General features: G+C 51.0%; 1 protein-coding gene across 5 annotated transcripts in view; it reads left to right on the top strand.

The window, feature by feature from the left end:
- The window catches only part of LOC102451467 (neurotrimin), a 740,339-nt gene that overhangs the window by 523,697 nt on the left and 204,022 nt on the right, over positions 1–12,620 (top strand). The window lies entirely within an intron of this gene.

Raw genomic sequence — 12,620 nt, 5'->3', positions numbered from 1 at the left:
AAAGGGGTGCAGTGTAGACACAGCCCACTGGTTTTTCCTTGTGAGTGCCACAAAACTCAGTGGATGGCTGGAGCCACACACAATGCTGGCTTCCCCTGTATAGCTCTGTCAATGCGCCGCCATCGTGCTCTGCAGTTCTCTGTTGTTCCAGTCTGGGGGCTTCTCGCTGTCCGCTCAGTCTTTACTTGTAGGACCCCACTGATTTTCCATCCTGAGCCCATGTGGGTTCTGTCTTTGGCTCTCCATCTCCTCCCACGGCTCTCCGCGATCCTGCCACGCTGGGACAATGCACTTGAACTCGACGAGCGAATTTCAGCAGCCCGTGCTACTCCAAAACCTTTGGGCTCAGGGGCATCATTAGGATTTATGGGGCCCTATGCAGCACTATTAAATCGGTGCTCCTGTGCCCGAGGGCAGCCAGGGTGGAGGATGAGTTCTTCGAGATGTTGTTTTATATTCTTCGGCCACACTCTAGTGAAACCTTTTAAAGCAAATTTTGAACTAAGATCCTGTCAACTAGCCCTGTAAATCAGACACTGACAGTATGTTCCTGGAGTTGGCAAATGCCAGTTAATGGCTTCCTCCCCACTGGAATGGCTCGCTCACAGGTTCAGTGTCTGCGTATAGGCCTGGCCCGGTTCTTCACTTCTAAGTTACAGCCGGTCCCCGAGTTACGAATGGTCGATTTACGACCATTTGCATTTACGACCAAACCTCCATTAAGCGACCATAAAGGCAGTTCCCGAGTTACGAACGTGACCCACACTATGAACAGTGCGGTCGCAATGTAACTCGATGGGGTCCGACTTACGAACATTTCGAGTTACGGCCAAGTGTTTGGTCCGTAACCTGTTTGTAACTTGGGGACCAGCTGTAACTAGATTCTCTCCAGAGGGAGCAGCGCCACAGAACGGGACTAGGACCAGGAGAGTAGGTGGGCATTAAGACTCAGCGGCGCTCCACATTTTTGGATGCCCTACACAGCTGTGTGTTCTTCATAGGCGGTCCTGCTCCGGACACGTCCTTGCTCTGCTAATCCATGATCACAAGCATCTGCAAATGATAAAACTAGGACCAGCCTTTAGAGCCAGAACCTCCACTGAAATCTGGAGGATAAGCTCAGGATCTGATCACAGGTGCTGACTTTCATTGGTCCGCAGCAGTGCTCAACCACGGCTCTGCCCCATCCCCCAAAGCCCCGCCCTCTCTCCATCTCTTCCTGCCCCTCCCCTACGGTGCTCACCCTAGCCCCGCCTCTTTTTGCCTAAACTCCACCCCTTCCCCGAGACCCACTCTCATTCTGCCCCTCCCGCCCAGGACCCACAGACGTAGGGAAGTCTCGCAGACAAACGGCCACACACGCGCTCTCAGATATATAATAGATACAAAGAGATGGCTGAGGGGCCACCTAGACAGTATGTGAATATGGATAACCAGAATATAATAGATGTACCCACTTAATTCTTTAGAGGCCTGCTCTGTAGCTATCGGCCGTCCCTGGCTAACACACGCCCGTTCCAACAGACTCCAGAGGATCTCCAGTGTCGCCCAGCTGCTAGCGCAGTAAGATGGTTTATTTGACTAAAAAATGCCATTGATTTGTTTGGGCTGCATTCAGACTGTGTGGTCTTTGGAAGTCAATACAACCCAAGCCCTGTTCTGTATACACAATAATTACCTTGTAATGTATTATGGCTAGAAAATGTAATCGCTCGGTGAGCGCGGGTGAGCAAGGGAGGGGGCCTGGGTGGCGGAGGCGAGGCGCACGAGCGAGGCTTCAAATGAGGGCGGTGAAGGAGGAAGAGAGGAGTGGCCGTGTCCTCGCGTTCAGCAACCCGGAGCACTTTTCATGGGGGAGTCGGTAGCATTATTTCCCTCTCTTTGAAGAGGGGCAAAGTTGAGACCCAGACTTGCTCCGATCGTGATGCTAATTAGCAGAGGAGCCAAGGCAGATCCCGCATCTCGTGGCTTGCTCTAACCACTGGACACATGGTCCAGATCCTTAGCTGATGTCACAGTCACTCCACTGAAGTGTCCATCAACGGGAGATCTGCCCCCCACCCCCGAGCAATGAGAGGGGTGTGTGGGGGAGCAGTAAGAAGCTCACAATTCACATCAGGCCATTGATCGAGGCTACATGGTCCTGAGAGCAAGCGCTTGGCTGGGATTCTGAACCACGCGGGTTCTGTCCTCAGCTTTGCCACTGATCTGCCATAGGACTTTGGGCAAATCCTCTGCTTTCCTTTGACTGGGGCACCTTGGGACAAGGGCTGCAGCCACAGCCCTCCGGGGCCAGTGGGTTGTGGGGGGGAACTAGCATTCATCCAGCACAGTCTCACAAATCTGTGGTGAATCAGGTCCCAAGCGTGAAGCACAAAGGTTCACCGGACGATTGCTCTCCTGTCTGCACAGAGCCTCAATCCCTCTAAATTAGCCCTGTCTTAATTAGCTTTCTGGTGGATGTGGAAACACGTGTGTTGGTTGAGAAAGCAAACCCCGCAGCCCAGAGCATGCTGGGTAATGCTCGGCAAACCTGCTGGGGATCCGGGCTGAGCTAAAGCACACGGAGGGGAATCTTGAAGGCAATCAGGAGGACAGATTACAAGAACTACATAAGGGGAGCTGGCGTAAGCGGGACATGAGGAGTGTCCATAAGTGATATGTTGATTGTAAATTCCATGGGGGGGGAGGGGGGCATGGAAATGCCATCTTCTTGGTTCTGTGTTTACGAGCATCTAACATAATTGGGGTTTGGACCAGGACTGTGGTTCCTGGGTGCGGTACAGGTCCTAAATGCTCTTACAGCTGTAGATGGGACAAGAACAAACTTTGGGCTGGGTAGAGCAGGCTTAGCTGGTTGGGAAATAATTTGGGGAGGGGAATTTGCCAAAAACAAACACTTTGGGGCTTTCACTGAAAAGGTTCTGCGACAAGACTTGGAGTTTCAATCAGAGAACTGGCACCCAGGAGGCCATGGCTGCTTTGCAGCAGGGTCGCAGCGTGGGGCGATTTACGCTAGCTCAGGTGTGGCTCTTCAAGCTGCGGTCACGTGCGGTGAAAGCTGCATGGATGTAGCCAATGGCTAAAGTCCATGGAACTTTGCTGATTTATGCCTTGCGAGGGGCTGACCTCTCAAGAAAAGTTTTAGCACCCGCTTCCTGTTTCCATCTGCCCCCAAACGGCACCCCTGTACTGCACAGAAGAGGGATGGAATCCCTCCCGCCTCCCCCGAAGGATAATCATCTTCCTTCCCACACAATTGCTCAGTGTGTTTGTCAGGGTACTATGCAATGGAGTCCGGGTGCCGATGAAAATGCATTCATTCGGCCATACAAGAGGAGATGAAGAGGGCGTAGATTACAAAGGCTCTTGAAGGCTCTTTGCTTTCACCATATAGCATAGTATAATCAGTATGTAGTTGGAATAATGCCTCTCTGTTTTGCAGGAGGGCTGCGTTCAAGGCTACTGTTCCATGTTCCCATGTGTGTTTGTTTTCTCCTCCTCTGTACCTAGAGAGGCAGGTCATAGAGTGCTCTCTGCTGGATATGTTTGTACACCAGCAGATAATGGCTCCTAGCATACGCCTCCATTAGAGAAATGTCTGAGTCTCACCTTTCCCCAGGAACAGGCATGAGCTTGGCAAGAAAAGAGGGCAGGTGGTTTAGTTAACCCTCCAGATGTATTCCAGCCTCCATGACTAATGCAGCACCCACAGAGAGAGCCACAATGCGATGTTCTCAGATGGGCTGATATCCCACAAAGGAAGCCGCTTTAAAATAAACCAGGCATGCACGCTGATTGTTGAAATGCCATCGCTCATTAGGGGACCCTTCTATGTCATTTTCACACCCGGCATTTCTGAGGAATAGAAGTGAGAAAAAAGAAAAAGTGAATCAGCAACTCCCTGGGACCCAGGGGAAAGCAAAAGCAATCCTTCTGTCTCTCTGCTGGGATGCCATCAGCTGCCTGTCTGATTTGAATACCTCGGCAGCTCCTCTTCCATCTTGGCTAGTGCTGGAGTGCAAATAAAGTAGGTAACAAGACTCTTTCAGGTCCATTAGAAACACACAGGGAAGTAGTCAGTGTTAGCCAAAGAGAGGGGGAAAGATGAAATTGACAGGGATGAAGAAAGGCCATTCTGCGGCTGCTAAGAAGGTGCTAATTGAATAAAGTTTGGAAGATATACTGCTCATTCCTGCCCACATTTACAATCCCTACATGAGGGAAGGGAGTGGAATTTGCTGAGTAAATTATTTGCTACAATTATTCACCAGACTCGTATATATCTGCAACCGGCAAGCCTCTTTAGCGCCAGCTTTCCTTTGATGCTGTTATTGATTTCTATGGGATGCGCAGGACAGACACCTGTGGAAACATGTTGTGATTATTTTTAGCTTTATCGGAGCCAGGGGACTAGGCCAAATAACAGAATTCAGTCTGCATTAACCTCTCGTGCGCCACAGAAAAGGCTGCGTGGGCCTCTCTGCCTCCATTTCTCTCTCTCTGCTGCGTCTCCTCTTGCGGCAGGAGCCTGGCTGTTCGGAAGCCGCTGGAGGTTCTCAGAGCTAGTGACTCTGCAGTGAGTTTTCAATGATCTCTGCCTGCAGCCGGCTCCGCAGACTCGGGGAAGGCTGGCAGATGGAGCAGCGTTAGTTAAGAATCCCTCTAGCTCACGTCCATTCTGCTAAGCATGCAGCTGCGACCACAGAGGGTGCAGTGTAAATATTCCATTGATTCTGCCTTGTGTGCCTGCAGCTGCCCTCCCAGTGGGCACGTCCAAACAGCATTTTGCAGGAGCGGGTGGTTGCAAAGGTACAGGGACCAGGGTCCATGTAGGCAACATGTTCCATAGGGAGACAGAGCCAGTCGGAGCGTATGTCCAGACTACATGCCTCTACTGGCAGAGGCATGTACTTTAGACATACCGACATAGTCAGTGAAGTGGGGATTTAAATATCCCCCGCTTCATTAGAATAAAAATGGCCGCCACGTTGTGCTGGCTCAGCTCTTTGTCGGCACAGAGCGGCAGTCAAGATGGGGATTGGTCGGCAAGGAAAGCCTTTGCTTTCACGAGGCGTAAGGGATCGGTCGGCAGAGGCTTTCCTTGCTGACCAATCCCCATCTTGATTTCCGCTTTGTGCCGACAAACAGTTGAGCCAGCACAACGTGGCGGCCATTTTTATTCTAATGAAGCGGGGGATATTTAAATCCCCACTTCATTGACTATGTCGGTATGTCTAATGTACATGCCTCTGTCAGCAGAGGCATGTATTCTAGACATACCCAGAGTGTGGCTGGACCAGGGTCCATACTCTGGGAAGGAGAGAAGTTAAGGGACGGGACTGAGAGCCAGAAGATTTGGAAAGTCACTTAACATCCTTTTGATCAGGGGGCCTGTTTCTTCATTGCCCTGCAGCTGGAGTTAGCGCCTTAGGGCAGTTCAGAACAGCAGCCTGTTGCACTGGTGTAAATGGCTACACAGGGTGCAGGGCACGTTACTTCCCTATGCCTCAGTTTGTCCACTTCTCCGTTGGAGAAGCTGGGGGGAGGGCGGGGGGAGGGAGAGGTGTGTCGTGCTCGGTGCTGTACAAACTCAAAAGCAAGAACAAGTCCTGTCTACTTCTGTCTCTCTCCCAGTGGAGAACAGGACACGTTTAGGCCCCTGGGAATGCTTGTGGATTCTGCTTTTTTTCCGTGTGTATAAAGTACCCGGTCCCCCCGTCCCAAACTCCTCTCCCTGCACCTGTCAATGCCAGGGCAAAAGGTAATGAAATGCCTCAATATTCTGGGAGCTCCCCCCGCCCATAGCCAGTGGAGTGTGGGGGGCATTTGAAAGCAAAGGTGCCAACTGCTGCCCATTTACAACAGCTGGTGAAGATCCTAAGGCAGGGCTGGGCAAAATGTGGCCCGGGGGCTGGATCCGACCTGCCTAACACTTTGATCTGGCCCACAGGCTACATCTGGCACCTTTCTATTCAGATCCTGCTGCCTATGCCACTGAATTTCCAGATGGCGGCTCAGGCAGCGGGATCCTAGTTAAATGGCTCATGGTTCCCAGTTGCGGCGCTACCCCAGCAAGGGTTGGAGCCGCAAGCCCTTTGAATAGCTGCAGCAACCCCGGGCGGCTGCCAGCCAATCTGGTAACAGTAGGGCCAGGACCTGGGAGCCTTGTACTGTGTTTTTAATTCAAAGCCTCTGGCCCAGACAACTCTGGGGGGAGGCTAGTCCCTAGCCCCGCCCCTTCTGCCCAGGCCCCGCCCCTTCCGGGAATGGAGCCAGCCCATGACCATGTACTAAAATTCATTAAAAAATAATTTCCCATCCCTGTCCTAAGAGATCTGCTTCAAACTATGGCAGAGAATCCTGCTTACCTTCAGCAAGCTCTGCACTGCTTTAAATCATTCCCGTGGCTCTCTGCTCCAAGCAAATTATGCTCCAAATCCAGATGAGGGTGATTCTGTGCCCCCCAGGCAGTGGTGAGCCGGCATTGCCAGCACGTAAGAGTCGCCGTGTCTACCCTAGACGTTACGATTCTGCAGTGATTTTTTTCCCTCTACCCTCTGGATGGATTTGACTTCTTCAAGAGTTGGCCTTTGCCATACAAGGAGTGCTGGGATATGCAATGCAGTGTAAAAGTGTGTGTCCTAATTGGCAGGGAATCCATCCTGAAATGTCACAGGAAGATTAATATCTCAGTGTGACCTCTCTCTCCAGGCACTAATTGAGCTCTAGGCCACTGGGTAACGGCTCATGGAGAAAATAATCCGTGATTCCCAGCGCCCCTTTTCTTTTTTATCCCATGTGTGCTTGGCAGATTACTGAGGCAAAAAAAAAAAAAAGCACAAGGAATAAGATCTAAATGATAGCAGCTTGCCACCAGACAGCATGATGGGGAAAACGTTGTCAATGGGACAGCCTGCTGAAAGTTCCCGTTGCTAGTCAGAGCATAGGACCCTCGGGGTGAAAACCCAGGCCATTAAGACATGCTGAGTGTAACAACATGAGTCACAGAGTGAGGTAGGTGGGACTACTCTTCTGCGAGTCTACAATTCTTTCTGGATGCTAGCTGAGCATGACTTGCCCCTCCACAGCCATGCCAGCCTCATCGTGGGATAGTCTTGGCTACTTGTAAAGAAGGAACTGCACATGTACTGCAATGAGATCTGGCCAAAACTCAGGGAAGCAGTTTGCAAGGAATTTAAGTCTTTTGAACTCGGCTTTCATTCTGGTTTGGAACAAGAGGGAGATTTTACTGAAATTTCCCGTGAACTGAAGATACCCCCAACATTTTACCTTGGAAACATGGTGTCTCAGAAAGAAAACTGACAACTCCGCCTCTCCGGTCAATTTCACAGCTGCTATTGGGTGAAGAGCTTTGGCGAACATGGGAAAAAAAGTGACTTTCACTCATCTTGCTGCCCGTGCTCTGGCTCCAACAGGGTTCTGGGGGTTGCTGCCTGAGAGCAGAGAATCTGGCAGCCCCCTAAGCCTTGGATTTTGCAAGGACTCTACAGGTTGGGGGCTCAGAGCTCCGTAGTGCAGAGCAGATTTCCAGTGGAAACCAGCCTGTGTTTGCCCACAAAAGTGGCATGGAATTTGTAATAGATTAGATGAAATAGATTGAATCCTGCATGCAGCGTGGGCACCGCATCTTGGTGTCTTGGAATTGGAAAGTTCGGAAAAGAACAAAAAAAAAATGGTTGGGGGTATGGAATGGCTACCATCTGAGGAGAGATTAATAAGACTGGGACTTTTCAGCTTGAAAAAAGAAGACTAAGTGGGGATTTGACAGAGATCTATAAGTCATGACTGGTGTGGAGAAATTGAATAAGGAACATTATTACTTTATTCTCATAACACAAGAACTAGGGGTCACCAAATGAAATTAATAGGTAGAAGGTTTCAAACAAACAAAAGGAAATTTTTCTTCACTCAATACACAGTCAACTTGTGGAACTCCTTGCCAGAGGATGTTGTGAAGACCAAGACTTTAACAGGATTCAGAGAAGAGCTAGATAAATTCATGGAGATTAGGTCCATCGATGGCTGTTAGCCAGGATGGGCAGGAATGGTGTCCATAACCTGTTTGTCAGGAGCTGGGAATGGGAAACAGGGGTAGGATCACTTGATGATTCCCTGGCCTGCTCATTGCCTCTGGGGCATCTGGCATTGGCCACTGTCAACAGACTGGACACTGGACTAGATGGACCTTTGGCCTGACCCAATGTGGCCGTTCTTATGAAGCATTTTGCTTCAGCATGTCAATATTTTCTGGTGAGCATAAGTTTCATCCGAAAATTTCTGACCATCCTTAATCACAATAGGTGTATCATTTGGTGGTGCTTGCACCCTTCGTGGTGACAGCAAGGATAGAAAAGCACAAGCCCGTCTTACTTTAACTAAAACAAAAGGTCCAGTAGCATTTTAGAGCAGCAGTGTGTTATCTGAAATCTACCGAATCCCGATAGTTCTGATGTAGCGAGATCTATCCTGGCAGCCCCAATGTAGGTAATCCTTGGGCTAGGTTGCCCTGATGGTGGTTGATGTGTGTAATCAATGATATGTTCTTTGTCAAACAAGAATTTTTTTCCCTCCCCAACTGAACCAACAATATTGATCTTCCTTGTGAGTTACATAAAGACCATCTGCATTAATCTGATTTAATGGGGATTTGGCTGGCACTGGAACAAACCTGTTGCTGTGCTAATCTTGTTTCAGCAGCACACAGCTGGTTTTTAAACACTACTTTGCAACCTCCTCTCCTGGAACCCGTTTGGATCAGATGATTTTCCAGCTAGCTCTTTGCTTTGTCTCGCAGCTTTTCCACGTGTCTCTCATGCTGGTCTTGTCTCCTAGAGACCTTGCTGCTAGAACAGCCCCACATATGCATAGCCCCACGTGTCTGGTTTCAAGTCTCCACATCAAGTTGGGAAACTCACACTTTGCTCACTTATAAAATGCCCATCCATAACTGCAGGGGCATGGGTAAAAATAATAAGTGTGCCATCTCGTGTGTTGATACCTGGAGGAGTAGATTGCAAGAGGTAAACTGTCAGATCACGGCAGAATCTCAGTCCTGAGCAATCAGCCCTTTCTAGCAAAATCCCTACCTCCCCCGACATGCCCAGAAGGGCCGCAAAGTGCAGCTCTGCTGGGTTAGAGGGGACGAGTGTCCTCGCTCACCTTTGGGACGTTAGATGCTTATCTCCAGTGTCTTGTAGCACCTTTCCCATGTCCAGTTCCAGGCCATGTTCAGGAGCAGGTCTTATAGGCCTCACCCAGCACCTAAATCAGAGGCCGAGACCGGAATCTCAGCATTCATGAATGGAAATTGTGTGTGTAATGCCTGACATATGCAAAGGGGGAAATGTGGACCTCACGGTGAGCAGCATTCAATCTGAGCCTGCTGCAGTCTGCAGAAATCCCGAAAGAGCTACAAGCAGGGCCCCGCTCATCTTCTTTCTGCAACGTGAGGCTCTTCCAACAAGGGGTGGATACAGGGCGCAAGGCAGGAGCCATGGCGTCGGGGAGGGGCCACCAGGGACACTGCGTGCAGCGTGCCTAGGGCAGCGGCTTGTCTTCCTATGAACGATGGTCACACAAGGGTTAGAGATGGACAGACAGGCAGGGGCTCAGATTAATTGCAACGGATGCTGAGTCCATCACAGTGTTTGGTGCATGAGTCATTGTCAGAGCTGGTGTTCATTTCATGGACTATGGCATGCTGTACACCAGGGATGAATTGGACTCATGCTGCAGCCTTTAGTCACCCAATCACATACCAGTTCCCCCACCTTGTGCTCCATCGCCCTCAGCATCACCCCTGGGTCAGTATGGAGAAGGTGGAGAAACTGGAGATGAGTCAAGAGGGCGCCCTTCTAGCAAAGAAGGCTAATGACGTATTAGGTTGCATTAGGAGGAGCATTGCTAGCAGATCCAAAGAAGTGATTATTCCCCTTCATTCCACATCTGGAGTATTGTGTCCAGTTCTGGGACCCCCACTACAGGAAGGATGTGGCTGCACTGGAGAGAGTCCAGTGGAGGGCAACAACAATTCAGGGGCTGGAGCTCATGACCTACGAGCAGAGGCTGAGGGAGTTGAGCTTGTTTAGTCTGCAGCAGAGAAGAGTGAAGGGGGATTTGAGAGCAGCCTTCAACTTCCTGAAGGGGGTTCCAAAGAGGCTGGAGAGAGGCTGTTCTCAGTAGTGATGGATGGCAGAACAAGGAACAATGGTCTCAAGTTGCGGTAGGGGAGGTCTAAGTTGAATATTAGAAAAAAAACTATTTCCGTAGGCGGGTGGGGAAGCGCTGGGCTGGGTTCCCTAGGGAGGGGGTGGAATCTCCTTCCCTGGAGGTTTTAAAGTCCCGGCTGGACAAAGCCCTGGCTGGGATGATTGAGTTGGGATTGGTCCTGCTTTGGGCAGGGAGCTGGACTCGGTGACTCCTGAGATCTCTGCCCGCCCTCAGATCCTCTGATCCTACAAAAGAGCAGAAGCCAGCATAGGACACAATTTTTAAAAAAACAACGAATAGTCGTGCAGCACCTCAGAGACTAACAAAAAAGGAAAATGGCATCATCTCATGCCTGTGTTCGGTAAGGATCCCGGTCTGAATTTTGCAAGCAGTGGCCACCAAGTCAAAAACCAGAGCTGGCAGCGGGTGGGGATTCAAAATACTCAGTTTTGATGGGAAAAGAGGAACGTTTTCACCAGAACCGAACGTTAACAGGACTTGGGTCCCATTTCTTACCCAGCTCACAGGCAAACCTCCTGACAGGCGGGCTCACAGTCGCTTTCTGTGCGGCGTTGGCGGGAGCCGGAGGAGACATGTTTCAGGAGAAGGGCTGGTGATAGCCTTTTCAGACTGTTTTCCTCCGGCTGGTATCCAGAGCTGACCAGCTGCCATGGTGCTTTCTTTTATACTCCATGGCCTAGATAGCTGTCCCAGCCCCCCATGCCGGCGTATCTGAGCGCCTCACAGCATCTAGCCCTTCTGACAGATGGGCAAGTGATGCCCAAAGAAGCCAAGCGGCTAGACCCATGTGCCAGGCTACCAAGCAAACCACTGGACCATTCTTTCTTTGTCCTCCCATTGCAGCATCGCAGATCAGCCAATAGCAGTGCGCCCTGATGATGTGACGGTTCGTTCTTTCATTTCATTGGTGGAAACATTTGTTAATGGATGTCTTGCCCTGAGAGGCACGGAGGGAGCTAAAGGGACTTTTTCTCCGAGGTCTGGGGCAGAGCTGAGACTTTAACCCCTGTCTCAGGCCACTGGGACCGCTCGCCGTCACTCGCAGCCGACTCACGTCCCTGGAGCTGGCCGGCCCCATCTGCGGGCCCCTCAGCTAGCAAGTGGGGGGCCGTAGGGCCATGCACCAGCGTGGTGGCAAGAGACAGAAGGCTTCTTGGGGAGACAGAGGGCAGGGAGTGGTTCGGGTTTTTTTGGGGGGGGTCCTTTTGTTTGTGTTAAAGACCTTTATCTTGGTTGCCGTGGAAACAAGGCAAGGGCGAGGGAATAAAAATGCCAGGGAGGTTAGAGCAATGCCCCCCCCCCCCCGGTCAGACGCCAGTGATGACTGTTGCTGCTTGTTTCCCCTCATGCTCCATGCCGCTGGGGCTCAGGAAATTGGGAGGGTTATTTGCAGCATTTGTTACAGGCAGGACCCGAGCAGGAGACACGTCGCAGCTCTGAGCAATTAGGATGGCTGTGCCATGACAGCTCCCGCAGATTCATCCAGGGGCACGGGGGAGACGCAGGGAACCTGGCCCAGGCGAGCGACAGCAAAGGGGAACTCGCTGGGAAGTGACTCTCCCTCCTGGTTCTCAATAGGCCGCCGTTGAGCTGGAGAGCAGTGATGTGTGCTCAGAGCTGGCTGGCTCTTCGCTGCCCCCCGTCTTCTCCTTACCTTGCACGGGACACCAGGAGGTTTAGTTTGGGGCCAATGGGACGTGCCCAGAGGTGGGCTATGGACTTGATGAGCCAATGATCATCCTTAGATTCTCCTGGCTTTCTCCCTTCCCAGGAAGAGGGGAAGATCCACGAGGAGCTCTCTAGGGCCGTGTCTACACTCGGAGTTTATTCTGAATTGACTAAGTTCAACTACTGGGCACCTGATTTAACACATGCGAACGTCTGTGTCCTCCCTGTGGGCAGGCCTGGAAATGAGTCCGAGGCAGGCTCCGTGCACGCGGAGTAACGCTGCTCCCGGAGGCTAATTAGTTGGAATTAGGGGCACTGGAGCATCCACACTGACGTTATTACAGGTTCGGGGATAGCGTTACTCCCCATGAAACGCAGGAGTACAGAGTTCCAATTCCATGGCCCCTTATTCAGATCAACGGGCTTGGCCGTGTGGACGCATCACTTACAAATTCAACCTGGGGGCGGGGGGTTATTTTGGACTAAGAATCTAGTGTAGACCAGGCCTAGGTGAGAACTTGTCCCTACTCCATAGTCACTGTGGTACTGGTGAGTGCTGCATTTGTCGCCCCAGTCCCCATTGTACCACCCTTGATCATGTCCCAGGCTATGTCTACATTAAGGGCCTTTAGCAGAGTGCAATTTGCGTACCTTTTCCCGATAGTTTTTTCAGAAGAGACTTTTCCAAAATTTGGCCC

The sequence above is a fragment of the Pelodiscus sinensis genome, chromosome 25, assembly GCF_052426305.1.
Source record: "Pelodiscus sinensis isolate ZL-2025 chromosome 25, ASM5242630v1, whole genome shotgun sequence".
In the NCBI taxonomy this organism is placed as follows: Eukaryota; Metazoa; Chordata; order Testudines; family Trionychidae; genus Pelodiscus; species Pelodiscus sinensis.
Note: the sequence above shows the minus strand (reverse complement) of the source record. Positions and strands in the feature narration are given on the sequence as shown.